Consider the following 19,069-nt stretch of genomic DNA (forward strand, 5'->3'; position numbering starts at 1 on the left):
ATCTTTTTTATATGGATAGATCACTGAGGACAAAGAAAATAAAGGGAGAAATTTAGATGATATTTTTGAAAAAGATATCAATAACATTTATTTAAAAAAAAACAGTGGATAAGAGAGACCATCCACTTTATTATACCTTATACAGTGAGTGGGGACTTTCTAATGCTAGGCCAGTGGTTGGGGAATTTCTACATTGTTATAATACATTGAGATATCACAAAATAATTATGTTTCCCCCCCCCGAAGTGTCATTTTTTAAAAAATATTATTAGTCCTAAGTTACTTGGGGACTAACCTGAATCAGGCCTATGATAAAATATCTGGGTTTAAATTCTGCCTCTGATATATACTAGTTTAATTTCTCATTACTCTAGCAATATCCTTTTTTATTATTAAAAAAGCATTTTCAATTAGCAAAAAAAAAAACCATGTTCACTCCTTCCAGTCTCACTCCATTGGGAAAAAAAGAAAGAAAGAAAGAAAGAAAGAAAGAAAGAAAGAAAGAAAGGAAGGAAGGAAGGAAGGAAGGAAGGAAGGAAGGAAGGAAGGAAGGAAGGAAGGAAGGAAGGAAGAAAGAAAGAAAGAAAGAAAGAAAGAAGAAAGAAAGAAAGAAAGAAAGAAAGAAAGAAAGAAAGGAAGGAAGGAAGGAAGGAAGAAAGAAAGAAAGAAAGAAAGAAAGAAGAAGAAAGAAAGAAAGAAAGAAAGAAAGAAAGAAAGAAAGAAAGAAAGAAAGAGAAAGAAAGAAAGAAAGAAAAGCTATTACAATTGCATGCATAACCAATCAAAACAAATTCCTGCATTGGCTTTATTCAAAAATGTATGTCTCACAACCTCCCTGCTAAAAGGTGGTGCTCTATCCCTGATTCTCTGGAATCATGATTGGCACTTAACAATGATCAGAATTCTTAAGTGTTTCAAAGTTACTTGTTACACTATATAAATTGTTCTTCTGGTTCTGTGCACTTTACCTTGTATCTGTTCATGCAGGTCTTCTCAGGCATTTTTGAAATCATCCTTTTCATTTCTTACAGCGCAATAGTATTCCATTAAATTTATATAGTACAATTTTGTTCAACCATTTCTCAATTAATGGTCATTGGGATAGCTAGGTGGTGCAGTGGACAGAGCACTGGCCTGGAGTCAGGAGTACCTGAGTTCAAATCCAGCCTCAGACACTTAATAATTACCTAACTGTGTGACCTTGGGCAAGCCACTTAACCCCATTTGCCTTGCAAAAAAACTAAAAAACAAAAAACAATTAATGGTCATTCCCTTAGTTTCCAATTTTTTTCCAACACAAAAAGAGCTGCTATAAGTGTTTTTTCATATGGGTCCTTTTCCTTTTCTTTGATCTCTTTGGAGTAGAAAACTAGATATGGTATGTTTAAAAAAAAAGATTACTTCAATGATGGGCTATGGATCTGTATTAGGAGAGGGAATTTCTACATGGATAGTGTACTAGGAAAAATCATCAAATGGGCTACCCCTCCCCAAAAATCACATTAGCTCTTTTGGTCACCCTGTTTGCTCATAATGAGATTGCAGTCCTCTTAAGAGATAATATTCATAAAGCAGTTTGTTTTGTTTATGTTCCCTTAAGAAATAGAGATCCTGGGGTGGCTAGGTGGCGCAGTGGATAGAGCACCGGCCCTGGAGGCAAAAGGACCTGAGTTCAAATCCATCCTCAGACACTTAATAATTACCTAGCTGTGTGGCCTTGGGCAAGCCTCTTAACCCCATTTGCCTTGCAAAAACCTAAAAAAAAAAAATAGAGATCCTACCACAAACAGAACTGCTATGAATATTTTTGTACAAGTGATGTTTTTAACCCTTTTCCATGATCTCTTCAGGGTATAGACCCAGTAGTGGTATTGCTAGAACAAAGAGCATGCACATTTTTATTGCCCTTTGGGCATAATTCCAAATTGCTCTCCAGAAAGGTTAGATCAGTTCACAGCTCCACCAACAATGAATTAATGTCCCAGATTTCCCATCCAACATTGATCATTACCCTTTCTGGTCATATTGTCTGAGAGGTGTGAGGTGGTACCTCAGAGATGCTTTAATTTGCATTTCTCTAATCAATAATGATTTAGAGAAATTTTTCATATGACTATGGTTCACTTTGATTTCCTCATCTGTAAATTGCTTCTGCATATCTTTTAACCATTTTGTCAATTGGGAAATGCATGCCACTCAATCTTATACTTGCAAAGAACATTAAAAAAATACAACACTTAAGTGTGGGTCTTTGCATTTGGATTTGTTAAATGCCATCTTATTACATCTGACGCTAACCTGTTGAGGTATCTTTGTATCCTGACTGTCCAATAGTATGTTCACTATCCATCATGGATTTATGTCTTTTGCAAATTGAATAAGCATGACATCTTATGTTAAATTTTATGGAGTCAATCACAGATGCCTGGGTACTTCCTTCCATATTGATATCAAGCTATTAATTTTTAAATTGTATTTTATTTCTTTCCAATTGTGCAAAAACAATTTTGACATAATTTTAAAAAAAAATTTAGTTCCAAATTCTTTCCCTTCCTCCTTCTACTATTCCTTCCCTGTACACAATATAATCTATTTTATATATGTGCAATCATGCAAACCATACTTCCATAGTATTCATGCTGTGAAAGGAGATGCAGATCCTTCCCTCAAAAAACTCAAAACCAAAATAGAGTGAAAAATATAAGCATCAATCTGCATCATTCAGACAACATTAGTTCTTTCTCTGAATATAGATATTTTCTGTCATGAGTCCTTAGAAATTGTCTGATATCGGGCTCTTAATAACTACCTTTTGAATTTGGCCATCCAAGTAGGTCCAAATCCCCATAGCTGGACAATTATCTTTCCACTGTATCTAGCCACACTCTTTCTATGGCACTGAGGTTAATCTGCCATGGTCCATTACAAATGAAGTAATTCCTGGCTCTTCATGATCACTCCTAGATCTTCTGGCCATTCAATAATCTTCTCTTTAAAAATACATTCTAGAATTTTGCCAGTAATCAAAGCAAAACACACAGACCTCTAGTTTACAGACTCTACTGTCTTCATTTTTTAAAAAACTGGGACATTTACTTTATTCTCTACAATCTGACAAAAATCACCTACTTAGCAATTATATCTTGACATTCAAAAATGTTGAAATGTAGTTATCAAGAGCAGGCTGTCTCATAATAATTTTTCTCTGTTACCTATTTTTTATCTCTCCTGTTCAAAAAGTAATTCTAAGTAAAGGGGGAAAAAGGAAAATAAATGTTGAATATTTCTACCTTTTGAGTATTGTTTCTTATCATTTTTACCTTTGTTTCCTTACACTCCTTTTCAGGTTCCTTTTATAAATTTTCTTCCTCCTTTTAAAATGCAATCTCTTTGAAAACAGGGACTATTTCTTTCAATTTCAATATATAGCTTGACAGTGTTCACACACAGCAAAACCTAATAAATGCTTGTTGATTGTTTAACCTAGGAAGTCATATCCTCTCTTATTCTGATCATAATTAAAGGAATGTCAGTTTTTAAAATTCATTTTCCACCCCAATTCATTCTGAATTTTAGAGTTTCTAATGCAATTCTTTTTTTAAAAAAAATTTATTTAAGGTAATAAGGTTAAGTGACTTGCCCAAGGTGACACAGCTAGGTAATTATTAAATGTCTGAGGCCAGACTTGAACTCAAGTCCTCCTGACTCCAGGGTTGGTGCTCTATCCTCTGTATCACCTAGCTGCCCCTCTCATGCAATTCTTATAGAAATTTACCCCTTTTTTCTATTCCTCTTTTACAAATTAAAATTGATCTCCATGTTTCTTTAACTAGTTTCCTTATTTCCTTTGAATTGTAATGATTTATTTTTGTGTTTTTAGAATTTGACTCTTCTTAGAAACTTTCCCTATAGAATTTTAGACCATGGGTCTTGGAGGGAAAGGGTTATGATAATACACTTTTTTTTAAGGTTTCTTTTGCTAGTCAATGGGGTTAAGTAACTTGCCCAAGGCCACACAGCTAGGTAATTATTAAGTATCTGAGGTCAGATTTGAACTCAGGTACTCCTGACTCCAGGGCTGGTGCTAGGTAATTATTAAGTGTCTGAGACCGGATTTGAACCCAGGTACTCCTGACTCCAAGGCCCATGCTTTATCCACTACGCCACCTAGCCACCCCTAATACATTCTTAATAGAGTATTGAATTGGTCCAGCCATTGGAATTGTGCCCCTAAAAGGACTAAACTGTTTATACCCTTTGACCTATCAATGCCACTAGGCCTGTACCCCCAAAGAGATCAAAAAAGCATACCCATATGTGCAAAATTATGTTTAGCAGTTCTTTTTATGGTGACAAAGAACTGGAAATTAAGGGGATGCCCATTAGTAAGGGAACAGATGAAGAAATTATTGAAGAAAATGTAATAGAATATCACTGTGCAGTAAGAAATGCTGAAAGAAATAGTTTCTGGGAATCCTAGGAAAATTTAAGTGAACTGATCAAAGAGAAGAAAGCTGAAACAAGAAAACTATGCAATAGCATAGATATTTTCAAAAAGTTTTTCTTTTCTTTCCTTTGTTTTCCCATTAGAGTGAGAGAAGGTGGAAAGGAGAGAAATTAGGTATTTTTTTTGTTAATTGAAAAAAAAATTAAATTAAAAAAAAAAGAATTTTAGGCCAGGGGGTTCCTATCTAAATTTTTCTCTAAATCTGAGGGTCTTAATTTTTTAGATTGAGATGTCAGGCCTCACCTTTATGCCAATATGATCCCTGCCTATCAGCCCAAGAGACCTAAAATAGAGAATATGGGGAAATGCTGAAAGTAAAGAGATTAGTTAGAAGATTATTTCAACAATCTGTGCACAAGGGGCTGAACTGGAATACTAGTAATAGGAATAGAGAGATGAAGTTATGGATAGGAATGATATTAGGGAGTAAATGATATAACAATTTACTGGGTGATTGGGAAATGGGAAAATACAATATGTAGATAGATCTCTGAGGATTTGAATTGAAAAGTATTGAGAGAAGTAGGAAAACAGAGAACTAATTGGATTTCTGAGAGAAAAATAATGAGTTCAGTGTTTGAAGTAAATGATCAAACAAATATTTGCATTTTCTCTTGAGGAAGGTGATCTGTATTTCTTTGCATCACATTTTGAAAGACATGGTGGGTTGTAGAATAATATCTCAGGCTTTTTTGTTTTGCTTTGTTTTGTTTTGACCAAAATGTCCTCTTCAGTTTGATTCTTCTGCCAAAAGTTCAATGAAAAAAAAAATCACCCATTTCACATTTCAGGGAAAATCTTTGTCTCAAACTTAATGTGGAACTTTTAAGCAAGGTCAGGTGACATACAAAGGCGATAGAGAGTGAAGATTCAATCCCTCCTGGAAAGTGAGCTTATTCCACTTGATAAAATATGTATAATCCTGTCATTTTCCATTTGGAAAATTCCCTAAGAATTTTAGAGTTTTTAATAAGTAGAATAGACTGCCAAGAGGTTTTAGATTCTTCACATTGGGGTTCTTCCAATGACAGCTTTATGATAATCATCTGTCATAACTTCTTTGGACCTCAATTTTCTTATGTATAAGGATATTAGATATGATCCTTATGTATAAGGATATTAGATCCTTATGCATAAGGATATTAGATATAATCATTTCTTAGATCCTAATTTCAACAAATTATTAATCTTCATTTATAATACATTTTGCTCATAAGAAGCACATGGTGGGGAGTAAACTTTCATCTTTCTAGAATAGTTCAAGACTAAAGAGTTTGGGTTAACTAAATATTCTGCCATAGACAACGATCACAGATTATCTATGTCAGAGATCAAAAATGCAAAGAAATATGCAGTGTTAAAATAATACAATGGAAAAAACACTGGACTTAGAATTAGTGGATCTGATCAGTTAATACAATTCTAACTCTCTCATTTAGCCTCTCTAAGTCCTATTTTGCTTATCTTTAAAATGAACTTGGGTATACAAAATTCATAACCCCCAAAAATTACTTCATGGACTAAATCATCTAAGGAAGTATTATTAATCTTTTTTTTTGCATAATGGACTTCTTTGGCAGTTGGGAGGTTAGCCAGCTAGCCCTGGAGCTGGAAAAACTTGAATTCAAATCCAACCAAATTATGTGACCCTATGCAAGTTTCTTTTTTTAATTTAATTTTATTTTATTTAAGACAATGGGGTTAAGTGACTTGCCAAAGCCAGAGCTAGGCAATTAGTAAATATCTGAGGTCAGATTTGAACTCAGGTCCTCCTGACTCCAGCACTGATGTTCTATCCACTGTGCCACCTAGCTGCCCCCCATGCAAGTTTCTTAACCTCTATCAGTCTCAGTTGCCTCTGAGATTTTGTAAAGTGGAGCTGATAATATCACTTATTTCCCAGGGTTGTTTTGAGAATAAAATGAGATAATATTTGTAAAATACTTTGTAAACTTACAAGTACTATATAAATACTAATTATTGTTGTTGTTGTTGATAGTTTGACAAATCCTATCAATCCTTTATCAGAATAATATTTTAAATGGATAACAATAAATCACATTACTAATGAAACTAATTATACCAAAATATTAACAAAATATTTTTAAAAAACAAATAAAAAAATCCATAGACCCTAGGTTAAGAACCCCAGTTCTAAATAAATCCTACATAAATTATCTACTCAGTCCCTCAGAAATTTTTTAGATTTTTTTATATTTCATGAAAACTAGTGAAACCTTTAGCTGATATCCTTCATTTTCATGTATAACTGACTCTTCTCCTTTGTTAGGCTGGGCATGTCCTTGCTATTTCTATATTATCTTCTTTGTGATTGTCACATGGTTTATATGAAGCTGTCTCATTGCCCTATGTTTCACTGACAACTATGATTCTTTTGAGGTCATGGTCCTCCACTTTTTTAATCTGCATAACATCTCCAAGAGAAACTTTATACTAACAGTTGTATTTTAAAGCACTCGGCAGTTAGTAACACTGAAAATTCTGTGTGATTTAATAGACATGATGTAGATTATAGTTTCAGCAAATGGGGCAAAGATAGATCAGACAGGTGGAAGAACTGAGAGAGAAAAGTGATAGGAAAGCTAGAGAGAAGAATATATCAGGGAGAAAAGAGTTATGCACAATGACAAAAGCTTCAGCGAGATCTAGAAGGATGCATCCTGTCATCTTAGCCCTATTCAATTCTAAGCTCAACTCATTATCTGTCTATAGGTCTTTTCTAGAAAATACACATTAATAGACTAATTAGATCATTGGATTATCCATCCAGTTGCACATCATATTCTGCACAATGTGTCAGTCAGTAAGCATTTATTATTCCTTTACCTTTCTGCAGACATTGTACTAAGCATCTCTGATAGAAAGACAAAAATATGGTACCTGCTTTCAAGAAGTCACATTCTGATGGGGAAAACAAGATGCAAAAATTTTAAAAATGTGTATACACAAGATAAATATGAATAGAAGACCATCTTAAAGGAAAGGCAGTGGGGTGGTTTAGAGGGAGATGATTAGTAAAGACTTCTTGAAGAAGGTGCAGTTTCCTGGGTCTTGAAGGAGGCCAAGGAAGCCAGGAAGCAGAGGTGAGGAGGATGAGAATGCCAGCATAAAGTTAGACAAAGGAGATTTCATCACTTGTTTTTTCCTGCATAAATGGCTAGGCTAGTCTCTATTATTTGTTCTCTTCTTTAATATCTATTTTTCAATATGATTTTTTGGGGGGGCATAAGGCAATGAGGTTAAGTGACTTACCCAAGATCATACATACTATTAAGTGTCTGAGACCGAATTTGAACTCAGATTCTCCTGTTTCCAGGGCCAGTGCTCTATCCACTACACACCTAGCTGCCTCCTGTATTTGTTCTTAATCATGGAATGACATGAAAGGATTTCCACTTGACTGCAAACAAAAGACTGTAAATTATTTGGCAACTATAAAAATTCATATATTTGCATGATATTAATAATATCAGTCTTGGGGCGGCTAGGTGGCGCAGTGGATAAAGCACTGGCCCTGGAGTCAGGAGTACCTGGGTTCAAATCCAGTCTCAGACTAGCTGTGTGGCCTTGGGCAAGCCACTTAACCCAATTTGCCTTGCAAAAGACTAAAAAAAATAATAATAATATTAGTCTAGTGAGATGCTGTCATCACTTCTCCCCTAATAATGATTGCTTCTTGTTAACAACAGTTTTTCATCTAAGGCATAAAAAGAATTAGCACATTTCTCTGGAATGAGAAATACCTCTTCTCAGTCCTCAAAATTCTTTTACCACCTTGAAAAAGAAACAAAATGAAAACAGAAGAAATGGACTTGATAATTAGTTTTTGCTTACTTGCTCTTCTCAAAATCTCTGCCAAAGCTTTGAGAGGTGTATCTTCAGATGAAAAGGAAAACAAGCAGCTCTGTCCACATTCCAGAATGCAGTTTTTTCCCTGAACTTCTGTGCCTTGCCCACATCTCAAAAATAACTGCCCAATTCAATGACAAAAAAATAGGCAAATGTAACTCCTATCCCAAAGCCCATCAGTATGGGACTGTCTTACAAAGAAAAAACCAACCCAATAATCTGGTCAATATATCCAAACAATAAATTGGCTGAAACTTTCATTCTTCAAGTTTTTTTATAAGCGTTTATGAAGCACCTACTGTGTTCTAGGTAGGCATCTAGGTGGCACCAAAGTGCACAGTCAGGAAGATCTGAGTTCAAATTCAGTCTCAAACATTTATTAGCTGTATGACCCTGGGCAAGTTATGGTACTTTGATTGCCTCAGTTTCCTCATCTGTAAAATGAACTGGAGAAGGAAAAGAAAACCTCTCCAGTATCTTTGCCAAGAAAATCCCAAATGGGCCCACAGAGTCAGATACAACTTAAAACTACTACACAACAAAATAGTACACTTTAGGCACTTTACAACTCATTTGATTCTCTCCAACACCTCTAGAAGGTAGATGCTATTATTATGCCTATTTTAGAGATGAAAAAACTGAGGCAGACACAAGAGGTTCAGTGACCTGTCTAGGTTCAGACAGCTACAAAGATTTTGAGGCAGGATTTAAACTCGGACTATATGGCTATGAAATTCTTTCAGATTTAGTTCCTGTGTCAACCTTATCAAGTTGGAAACATTCAGTATTTTTTACATGGAAAAATTAAAGCTTTGAGACTAAATCACTTGCACAAAGTCACACTCTAGTAAGTGGTAGAGCTGAGACTCCAGCTTTGGTGTACAGATTTCAGGGACCATTTTAGCCCACCCCAGTATTTCCTCTGCAGAGTCTCAGAATCTGGCTTTAGTTGTTTTTCATCACTCTTATGACTTTGCACTTAGAGTTAGAAGGAACTATAAATAATTTCTCTTCACAAACACACCACTCACTTTTACTTTAATTTCCTTATCTGCCATTAAAAATGTCAGCCTCACTCTTCACTCTCATATTTTCTTTAACAAGACTATCTGTAAGGTTAGGAAACAGATAAGGGATATGTGAAAACCCTTGCATTTGATGGTAAGAAAAACTCCACCAAATTATTACCATCTTACATAGTTCCTTTCAGACATAAAATGTCTATAACTAGCCAACCATCTGTAAGGGTTTCAGTGTCTAAAACAAAACTTCTATAACTGTCTGTCTGGCATTATATACAAATTCTTAATTTTAAGCAATTGTATACAAATACTTAAAATGTTCTTTGAAGATTTCAGAATAACTATACAATGATTTATTTTTGTTCCCAATCAAATTTTGCCCTGGGAAAACTTGATTCTTGCCATCTCCCAGGATAGGAATATCAGAATCTGAGCTCATGTTTTTCACTGAAAATGGTCTTTGAGATTCCCTGAAAGTACTAGGCTAATTTAAAAAAAACCAGGATAGGTTTTATTTAAGCCACTATCCATCGTAAAGGGCCTGTACCTGAGGCCATGAACCATCAAAAACAATACCCTTTTTCTCTCTAGTGGCCCTTTTTCTACCTTCCTCAGGGACTTATTCACTTATCCATCATTATTAAACTACCTGAACGAGAAAGAACTCCTAAATTCCCAAGGAGAGAAAAAATTATAGTTACTATCTGAACTTCAGTTTCCTCCATAAAATAGGAGAGTCAAAAGATTTTCTTTTCATACATATATATATATATATATATATATATATATATATATATATCTTCATTCCCATTTAAAATCAAATCTGGTTCTCCTCAAGGTACCACAAGACCAAAGCAGGATCTTTTTTTTTTTTTTTTAGTTTTTGCTAGACAATGGGGTTAAGTGGCTTGCCCAAGGCCACACAGCTAGGTAATTATTAAGTGCCTGAGGTCGGATTTGAACTCAGGTACTCCTGACTCCAGGGCCAGTGCTCTATCCACTGTGCCACCTAGCTGCCCCCAAGGCAACTGAAGGAAGACCTTTGAGATCATCTAATCCAGGACTTTCATTTTATCAGTGAAGATGCTGAGATCCAGAGTAGTTAAAAGAGTCACTTCTTAAGAGAAGGAACTCACTTGCTTTTGTGTTCCCAACATGTTAACATAGTAGGTAGCAGCATGTAGTGGGCACTTAATGATACTTATTGACTGTGTGAATTATCAGGGACTGCTCTAGATTTACCTTTAGCTATTCTCAATTTTATATTAGTTCCCCAAAATATTTAGAGTATAAACCATTTTTTAAAAAATAGATCTATTAATTACCTAGCTGTGTGGCCTTGGGCAAGCCACTTAACCTCGTTGCCTTGAAAAAAAATAGATCTATTTGTTTTTCCCTTTAGTTCTGATTCTTCTTTTTTTTTTAGGTTTTTGCAAGGCAAATGGGGTTAAGTGGCTTGCCCAAGGCCACACAGCTAGGTAATTATTAAGTGTCTGAGACCATATTTGAACCCAGGTAACTCCTGACTCCAAGGCCGGTGCTTTATCCACTACACCACCTAGCCACCCCTAGTTCTGATTCTTCTTTCACAACATGACAGAAATATATTAAATATGATTGCATATGTATGACCTATATCAAATTACTCTTTGCCTTGGAGGAGAGAGGGAACAGAGAAGGGTAGAAAAATGTGCAACTCAAAAGTTTACAAGAAATTGCTGAAAACTATCTTTGCATGTAATTGGAAAAAAATAAAATAAAAAACATTCCAAAAATAAAATAAAACCATTCCTCAAAAAATTTATTTCTGTACCGAATGGACAAACTCTTTAACTGGCTGACTTAACCAGTTTCTTACAAGATGATGATATCTGCCCTAAACAATTCATTTATCAAATTAAAGAGGGGGGAAGAAACCTCCTCTGTACTTTTCTGAAAAAATGCTTTCTCTTGGTAGAGCTGAAAGTTGGTCTGTTCTCTCTCTCACAGAAGGTCATTAATGACACCAACAGCCACCAGAGAAAAGAAATAAATCTACATAAACCATTTGGTGCAAGAAACATAAACACTCCTTAATGAAAGATAATCAGAGTATCACTATGTCCTGCTTTGTAAAGGAATGAACATGACTTCAAGTTAGCAGCAAGAAATAATGATTCTAATATATTTAGAGTTGCATCAATCATTGACATTTCTTAACACAGATCCAAAAATGTTATCTAAACTAACCACAAATAATGTTGTAAAAATGAGCTCTTGGATTACAGCTGTTCAACATTAGATATGCTGGAGGCCCAAAGGAGTTGCTACTTTTCAACATAGACATCTGTCAATGATTCCCCTATTCCTCCAAGGCTTCTTTAATAATAGATCAGCAAAGTAAAATCTGTGTTTATGCTTCACGTTGTTTTTGGTTTGACAGCTTTGGATGAAATAAGAAAAAAGTGGTGGGGGAGGGATAGGATGATACTACAAGTAGAAGAAGGAAAATGTAAGAAAAAATATGAAGACTGAATAAACAAAAAGATGGTGGATGAGCTGGTGAAACTGAGGAAAAGGGAAAAGAAAGGAAAGATAGTGACCTAAGTGGAGATAAATGTTAATGGGTATGCAAAACCCATAACTTGGCAGGATGCTCTCTTTTTCATCAAGGAACTCCAGTGCTCAGCTCACAAGGACCAGGTTCAGCCCTGGGGGTGACTGACTCCAAAGAGAAGGGTCAGGCATATTTTCTCATATTCTCTGGCTTATTATGCCCCCTTCTCAGAGCAGAACTAGGACAGGTGGGGAAGGAGAGAAGGAATTATTCTAAAATGGATTACTGTGAATATTCTTAGGAGCTAACATGAAAACAATGCTTAAGAATGACTCATGTCTAGACTATATCCAAAGCGGATAACAGGGTCCTCTCTAGTGAGGTGCTTAGTATAAAAGGTAATTCATGTATAGAGCAGTTATTTATTTCTTCCACCTAAAAGGAAATGTTTAAAATGCCAAAAGGTCAAATATTCATTGGAGAAAAAAATATTTAAAGTATGTTGCATTCAATTAACTCTTCCGAAGAGGTTGACACTAAAAGACTAAAGAATGAAACAATGGTGGAACTACTGAGCAAGTGTTTCAGTATTGTTTTAGTTCTGTACTGTCCTTGCAACTCATTCAAGGATTAGATTTTCTGGGTTGGGCTTTTCTAGTCCTTTAATTTACAATATAGTCCTGGTGGTTATCATCTTCAATAACTTATTACAGACTTTGCCTCCTTCTGAGGGGCTAGAAACTGGACTCAGGTGCTCCCTTCTTCTTGAATTCATGATATTGTCATCAGTGTTACCATTTGGTCACTGTGCTCAAGGAAAGAAACTCAAAGCAGAATATTCTTGAGATCCAGTCTCAGGCTCATTTAAATAAACATGTGTATTTATTACCATTTTTGAAAAACTGCTATTGCAGCCATAGAAGTAAGACTGGAAAAATAAGATTAAAACTCAGGTATATAGCCAGCTAGGTGGTGCAGTGGATAGAGCACCGGTCCTGGAATCAGGAGTACCTGAGTTCAAATCTGGCATCAGACACTAAATAATTACCTAGCTGTGTAGCCTTGGGCAAGCCACTTAACCCCATTTGCCTTGCAAAAACCTAAAAAAAAAAACAAACCTCAGGTATATGATAGGAATTAGAAAGAATTTCAAACCATAACTCAGATAAAAGTTTAGACTGAGAGAAAGAGCAGTAGGAGAAGGAGATGCAAAGATCAGTCTAAAACGTGGAAGGATTTCTCTAACTAGCTAGGATCAGTATCACAAAAGAGCTTAAGATCCAGAAAATCTGTGGGAAGCAGCAGCAACTCAGAAAATGAAGGCACCGTGTTGTAGCTGATGACCAACAGAGAGCAGGTCAGTGAAGTGCCCATTTTAAGAGCAGCCACATGCTCCCTGACTATGGTGTGGGTCTATATGTATTAAACCCAGGTTTTCTTGATTTCCATTCTGGCACTCTCCTCTTCTTCACTGCCTTGTTGTTCTTTTAAAGTATTTGCCATAGTTTATATTATTGTTTTAAGAAGACTTCTCTGCTCTACCTCAGCCACTACCCAGATTGCAGATCTAGTGCCTAGAAAGAATTACTCAGCTCTTTTAATACTACTCTTGCAAACTCACATCTATAAGTAAGCATCATTACACATTTTTGAATGTTTTTCAGATGTTATAATAAAAACTGTAATATATCCAGCTAGAAATTGATGATATATTGTTGTAGCCAGAATTTTATTTAAGATTTTTGCATCAATATTCATTAGTGACATTGATTTATAAAGTTTTTTCCCCTGTTTTTGCTCTTCTTGCTTTAGATATCGGCACCATATTTGCTTCATAAAAGAAGTTTGATAGGATTCATTCTTTGCCTTTGCCTATTCCAAATGATGTATTTAATATTGGAATTATGTGATCTTTAAATGTTTGGTAGAATTCATTTATAAATCTATCTGACCCTGATTTTTTTCTTAGAAAACTCACTTATGACCTGTTTAATTTCTTTTTCTCAAACAAATTCTATGTTCTCTTCTATTAATCTGGACAGTTTATGTTTTTGTAAGAGTTCTTCCATTTCACTTAAATGGTTAAATTTACTGTCATATAACTAGGTAAAATAACTCCTAATAATTACTTTAATATTATCTTCATTAGTGATGTATTCACTCTTTTCATTTTTAATACTGGCAATTTGGTTTCTTCACTATTTTAAAATCATATTAACCAATGGTTTAATCTATTTTATTTTTTTATAAAACCTAACTCATAGCTTTATTTATTAATTCAATGGTTTTCATTTTGTCCTTAAGTATTTTCAAAGTTAGATGTAATAGAACAATTATTATTATGTAGGGAGTCATGAAATATTTTGATATTTAACAAAAGCCTCTTACTCAAAATGGTTTGTTGTTTAGAAGCTAGATTGCTGACCTGCAAGTTAGGAAGCCTGGGATTCAAATCTTACTTCTAACATATGCTGGCTGTATGGTTTAACTATTTAGAAACTCAGTTTAGAAATAGTTTGTTCTGTTTTGTTTTGTTTTTTACAAGGCAATAGGGTTAAGTGACTTAGCCAAGATCACACAGGTAATTATTAAGTATCTGAGGGCAGATTTGAACTCAGGTCCTCCTGACTCCAGGGCTGGTGCTCTAACCACTGTGCAACCTAGCTGTTCCCCCCCCATCATTTTTAAAATGGGGGTAATGCCTGTATAGTCAACCCTTTTAGGTGATTGTTGTGTGGTTTCAGAGAGAATATAAAATGCTTTGCAAACATTATACTATAAGTAAACACCTGTTGTTATTGATCTCATGGCTATAATTCAGAAACACTCAGAAGATAAGTAATAGACTAGTAATAATAATAATAAATAACTCATACATGTTGGAATAAATGAATACATTTTATCTAATATATAATCTGATCAAATGTCCACTGTGTGTGTGAATAAGAGGGAAAATGCTTCAAAACCTTAAAAGCCCTGTGTAAAGCAAGCTATTATTATTTTAACCTACTAGGTTGGGAGTCCACTAAATTACTACTCCAAGTCCTCATTATAGAATTGGCACTGCATTTTTGAAAGATGATGCCAGCAGATCACAAGTTCCAGCAGATCTGGTTTAACAAGCTGGAAAGGCTTTGAGTATAGACCCAAGATATAAAGGTCTAGCCAGTATAGTAAGCATTGGCCCTACAAGTCCTCACCAGGACTAAAAGCTGAGGGGTCCCTCATGGGAAGGTTGGATTGTTTTTAGCCACAGTAATTCAGAAGTTATAGAAGGCTTACAATCTGTGTTGGAAGAGGGAGTACACATACTGGTGAAATCACTGAAAATAAATAATAAATTTAGGAACTAACTCAGTTTTTATGCTTTCAATCCTTATGTTTAAATTAACCTCTTTAACAGATACCAAGACCTAATCTATTGAAAATATTTACTTTAATTTCTCCTTTGTAGAAGTGGCTATAATGGATCCTGTAGAATTTTGTTAATTATTCTTCAACTAAACCACAAAACTTGAAATATCCATTCATACACACGCACAAATATATTCAATTTCTTCAAACATTTAAAACCAGATGGTAAAAATAAGATCTCATTAATCCTTGGATAGATGATACTATAGTTATATCAAATAGAATAATTTTGTAATTGATAGTAAGATTTTTTTATTCTATAAAATATAACATCTTTATTCCAAAAAGTTTCAGTGGCTTTAAAAATATTAAGACATTCAGGTCTCTTTCCAGCTTATTATCAAATCAGCATGCCTAATAAGCCTTCATCCCTTCCATATTGCTCCATCTCCTTGTTTTTCACCAGTTGTCCCCTGGATTACTCTCTCTCCTCCCTTCCTCTTCCTGGCTTCCCTGACTTCCTCCATGTTTCAGTCTAAATCCTACCTTTTAAAAGAGATCTTTTCTGCCTCCCCATCCTCTACTGCTAGTGTCTTCCATCTTACCTCCCATTTATCTGGTATGTATTTTGTATTTATATAGTTAATTTGCATGTATTTATATAGTTATTTGCACGTAGGGTTCCTTTTAGCTAAGAAGTATTTATTAAGTAAGTGACTAATATGTTCAAGGTACTGTGTTAAGCATTGGAAATATAAAATAAAGGTAAGAGCAGTTCTTGCCTCAAAGAACTTGCAATCTAATAAAGGACTGTGTAAACAAGGTTTTATATATGTATAAATGTGTGAATATACACATATACATACACATTTATATATATATATGTATGTGTGTATATGATAAATTAGAGAGTCTCAGAGAAAAGACACTAGAATGAAGACAGAAACTATGTTTTTGCTTTTCCTTGTCTCCTCACTGCTTAGCTCATTGTCTAACCTGTAGAAAGCACTTAATAAATGATTATGATTCTTATTAATCATAGGGACATAAGATCAAAAAGTTAGGAAAAATCTTAGAGATCATCAAGTTCAACATCATTTCATTTTATTGAAATAAATTATTTATACTCCTAAAAATATAAAAAGATCACTGCCACTTTCACTACCCTCCATCACTGAACTCTTTTTTATAACAAATATAGTTAAGCAAAACAATTGAAACTATGATCACAACTAATAACTTTTGTCTAATACTTCATCTGTAGTAGTTTCTCTCTGATGAAAGGATTTATCTGAAGTCAAGATTGATTAGAGTTGTGATGTATCTTAATGCTGTTTTCCTTTACATTACTGTGGTCATTGTATTCATTGTTCTCTTGGCTCTTCTTAGTTTATTTCTATATCAATTCATATAAACCTTCCTAATTTTCTCCAAATTCTTCATATTTGTCATTTTTTAGTGCAATAACATTCCATTATACTCATGTACCACAATTGGTTCTACCATTTCCCCAATCAATGGGGAAACCTATTTTCCTTCAAGTTTTTTGTTAATACACAAACACACACATACACACCCAGTTGTAAATCATACATATGTGTGTATACATACATTTGGAAACTTTTTCTTTGTCTTTGACCTCAGTAGGGTAAAGAGCCAATAATGATATTGTTGGGTCAAAGGGTATGTATCATAGAGTGTCTCTTATAGTCTAGTTTTAAACATTTTAGTGTGTTTACAAGAATGGTTGAATTTTTCAATGGCTCCACCAACAGTGTATTAATATGTCATTCTTTCATAGCCCCCCAACATTTATAATTTTCATATTTTTTTATTTTTTTTAGGGTTTTTTTTCCCCCAAGGCAATGGGGTTAAGTGACTTGCCCAAGACCACACAGCTAGGTAATTAGTAAGTGTCTGAGGCCAGAATTGAACTCAGGTCCTCCTGACTCCAGGATGGGTGCTCTATCCACTGTGCCACCTAGTCGCCCTAATTTTCATATTTTTCACCTTTTTTAAATCCTCTGAATAACGGGATAAAGCTTCAAAGTTGGTTTACTTTGACTTTTTCTTATTGTTGATCATTTGGGCTCTCCTTTTATATGATTGCTACTAGTTTTTTTTCCCTTCAAAAACTGCCTGTCGGGGTGGCTAGGTGGCGAAGTGGATAGAACACCAGCCCTGGAGTCAGGAGGACCTGAGTTCAAATGTGACCTGAGTTCAAATGTGACCTCAGACACTTACTAATTACCTAGCTGTGTGGCCTTGGGCAAGCCAATTAACCCTATTGCCTTGCAAAAACTAAAAAAAAAAAAATTGCCTGTCATCTCTTTTGACCACTTATCTGTTGGGAAGAGATAATCATTGTTTGTGGTTAAGTCATTCTAACACAATTAAAAATTATAATATCATTTAAATTAATTTACAAATTGAGTGTCATCCCAAACTACAGAGTTCTTCACAGAATTTGATGAAATTAATAAAATTTCTTTGGAGCACCAAAAGGTCAAAAATCTTGTGAGGGGAAAATTAAGTCGGGAAAAAAAAGTAGGAATGAAGAGGGTCCAAGAGGAACTTAGAACAAAGTATGTTAAGCAAAAGCAAGGAAAACTATTGAATATTTTACTTTAAATATATATATACTTTATTTCTATTCTTAGACCCTATTGAAAGGGAATGTAATATTTAGTCAAGGAAGTTTATAGATGCACAAAAAATGTCGTCATTCCTTTCACCCTGAAAGCTATTTTCTGCCTCTCTATGGCTACATCTACAATCATAGCCCTGCTATTCTACATGAGGCTCCAGGTACAGTGCTGTTATCATTTTTGCAGAGAGATCACAAATTACGGTCCAGAGGAGGGGAGGAATAACCATCCCAGGATTCTCAGACCATACCTGTGGGCAAGCAACTCAACATCAAGATTCGTCTAGTTCTTCAGTCTCAGTCACTGCCTTTTCAAACAAATGAGCTCATATTTCCATTTGACCTGTGACCTGCAACCTGTCAAACCAGTCCTGAGAATGAGGTATAGTCTCACACATAAAGGCAAAACAACGACAAGTTTTAGCCTCTCCCCCAATAAGAATGCCATTGTCTCCTTCTAAATTTGTCTCCCATGTCATTATAGGAGGTAATTCCCCACTCCAGATCTTTAATCTCCTCAGCCACTCCCAACTATTTCACTTCTTCCTTCATCAGTAAATTCCCCTGGACTAATTCATTACTCAATTTCCCAGCAGTTCCCTTGGAAAGGTGAGTTTTGCCAAGAGGCAGGTGTAATGACTTGTTACCACTCAGGTTTATGTGTTTTAAAACACCCTCAGACATCCGCCTTTTCAGAGTTTCCCTATCAATGTTCCTTTCTTACTCTATTGCTAAACTAACCCTGTCCTATAGTTTTCTGGAGACTAGGTCTGACTCAAGGCTATTATTTCTCATCTGGATCAGTTGAAGTCAAGGACTCTATTGTATATAATGCTATAGATCCATTTTATTGTGAAAGAACTATGAATTTCAAATCCAAATCATGATTATTGATGAGGGAGGGATCATTTACTTTTAAAAACACCTAAATTAAGTCCAGGATTTTTTTTCCTCTAGTATTGCCCTAACTTTACTGAGAAGCCCTCCCAATCTTTAATTTCCTCATCTGTAAAATTGAGACTGTTGGATTTTTGGAGTGGATTGGAGAGTAAGTAGAGGAATAGAGATCTTAGCTGTAAAATCAAGGGTAAAAGATTTCTATGTCCTTTCTCTACAACAGAGGCAATCAATAT

At 34.9% G+C, this 19,069-nt stretch overlaps 1 protein-coding gene across 3 annotated transcripts in view; it reads left to right on the top strand.

Moving 5' to 3' along the window:
- CMKLR2 (chemerin chemokine-like receptor 2) overlaps positions 1-19,069 on the top strand; it is a 100,970-nt gene that overhangs the window by 52,323 nt on the left and 29,578 nt on the right. The window contains exons 1-2 of one of the 3 annotated variants that reach the window (XM_074191540.1): positions 15,646-15,908; positions 18,124-18,318. The exons of 1 other annotated variant lie outside the window; for it this stretch is intronic. The gene's annotated coding sequence lies outside the window, so the exon portion shown is untranslated. Of the gene's footprint in view, positions 1-15,645; positions 15,909-18,123; positions 18,319-19,069 lie in introns of those variants that run through there. One more of the 3 variants, XM_074191539.1, reaches the window with a different exon arrangement.

Source organism: Macrotis lagotis, chromosome 6 (genome assembly GCF_037893015.1).
Source record: "Macrotis lagotis isolate mMagLag1 chromosome 6, bilby.v1.9.chrom.fasta, whole genome shotgun sequence".
NCBI lineage: Eukaryota > Metazoa > Chordata > Mammalia > Peramelemorphia > Peramelidae > Macrotis > Macrotis lagotis.